This window comes from Saccopteryx leptura, chromosome 13 (assembly GCF_036850995.1).
Source record: "Saccopteryx leptura isolate mSacLep1 chromosome 13, mSacLep1_pri_phased_curated, whole genome shotgun sequence".
In the NCBI taxonomy this organism is placed as follows: Eukaryota; Metazoa; Chordata; class Mammalia; order Chiroptera; family Emballonuridae; genus Saccopteryx; species Saccopteryx leptura.
In genome coordinates, this window is record NC_089515.1 from 54,365,223 (window position 1) to 54,367,484 (window position 2,262).

A 2,262-nucleotide genomic window follows, 5' to 3' on the forward strand; every position below is an offset into this window, starting at 1 on the left:
GAGGCGGCGCGCGCAGGCGCAGTGCGGTGAGGCTGGAGCCCCGCCCACCAGCGTGCTGTCTCAATCGAATTCCGGTTTCTGAGCAGGGGGTGGGGTGGTGGGGCCTGGTTAGGCGGGCGGAGCGCGCGGGTCGAGCGGAGAAGGGTGAGAGGCAATATTTAGCCTCTGTAATGACCAATAAAGTACCATGTGCCTCTTAAAATGCAGCTCCACGCATTTAATAGGTGTCCCTAGCGATCCCCTAGAGAAGCGGTCTCAGGGAGGGCAAGGGGCGGGGCGTGTCTGTGGACGGGGCGTGTCTAGGTGGCCGGGGCGTGTCAGGGAGGAGAATGCAGGGGGGCGGGCCCAAGTCCTGGGGGCGGGGCTAGAGCGTGGCAGGAGCCAAAGAACTTGCAAGGACTCCCAAGAACTGCGAAAGGTAAAAAAACAGCTTCTCCCTAGCTGCTCCGGAAGGAAAGCAATCCTGCTATCACCTTGATTCTCGTCCAGTTCAACGTGTGTGGACTTCTGACCTCCAGAACTGTTCAGATAATAAATCTGTGTGGCTGTGAAGCCAGAGTTTGTGGAAATTGGTTTGAGCAGCAATAGAAAACCTGAAGCGAATACAAAATAATATGGAATGTATAAACTGTAATCGAAAACTACAAAGTATATTTCTAATTACTGTAAAAAATTTTAAAAATAATCCAACGGGGAAAACAAAGTAATTGCTGATCGATAAAAGTATTTTTCATATAGTAAAGGGATTTATGGGACACTAACAAAGATTAATGACTATATTTCTGATGACACTGAGAATATTAGAATCTTTATTATATGCGGCTTAAGTATCTGTCGCTGATAGCTTATTGGTTGCTTGCGTAACTGTACTAGCCAATGGGGTGAAGTTGCCACGGCATTCAAATAGTCCCGCCTTCTGGCATGCCACCTCACAAATTGATGTTAAAGATTGGAGCAATTATTATGCTGTTAAGAAATCTTAACACCACCAGAAAGGGTCTTTGCAATGGTACAAGACTAGAGGTTCTCCAATTGAAAATAATGTCATAATAGCTAAGTCTTTGGCTCCTCTAAAGGTGAAATACATATCATTCCAAGAATTGATTTGGCTCCATCTCAAACAGGGTTGCCGTTTTAATTGAGACGTAGACAATTTCCTGTAAAACTTGCCTTTGCTATGACCATCAATAAGTCTCAGGGCCAAACGCTTAAGCGTATTGGCATTTTTTTACCTGAGCGTGCATTTGGACACGGTCAACTTTATGTTGCCTGTTCAAGAGTTCGTGAAAGAACGGATGTAAAATTAAAAATAATTGATGGTCATCTGCAAGGCGAGCTTAAAAATGATGGAAAGATCTACACAAGAAATGTTGTGTACAAAGAGATCTTTGACATGTGAATTAACATTTTATTATTTAAATCACCTTTATTTATTGAGCTAGCGGTGGCTCTTAAGAAATGTACCACCAGTGGTTTCCTTCATTGCACTCTACTTTAAGCAATTAAGCAAGTAGAAGGGGGAAACCCCGTGGGGCAGTAAGCAAAGGGGCGTCCTAACCGCCTGCCCTGGGTAATTCAGTTTGAATTAGCAGACACCTTTGCACAAATCATTTTAATTAAAATTTATAATATCTAGAACAGTGGTCATTTCGTATGACCGCCGGGCTTTCTAGTGTTTTATATTTCTCTAATTTTCTAGGTGCTTAACGTATAATAACATGTTATGTTTATTTTACGGTTTTATTTATTCATTTTAGAGAGGGGAGAAAGAGAGAGAAGGTTGGGAGGAGCAGGAAGCATCAACTCCCCTATGTGCCTTGACCTTGGACAGCCCAGGGTTTCCAATCCGAGACCTCAGCATTCCAGGTTGACGCTATATCCACAGTGCCACCACAGATCAGGCTAAAATGTTATACACCTCAAAAACAGGTAAAAGGTATTAACATGTTAAAATATAGGTGGTTTTCTATATGTTTTTGAAATTCTGAAATTAAATTTAATAAAATTGAGAGGTGGTTTTCTGTAATGCCATCATTTTGTTATGTCAGAAAGTAACCACGATATGGTGAATTCCTTGATGTATTGTGGATTTGCGCCCTAAGGTGAACACAGGTGGACATCTTATACATCGCGATGGAGACCAGGGCTACTCATTTCTACAAAGAAAATGGAAAACATCTAATTGAGGAATTAGAATGATATGAAACCTGAGGCTACACAAACATTTCAAATAAGGGGTTAAAAAAAAACCAAACGAGTGTT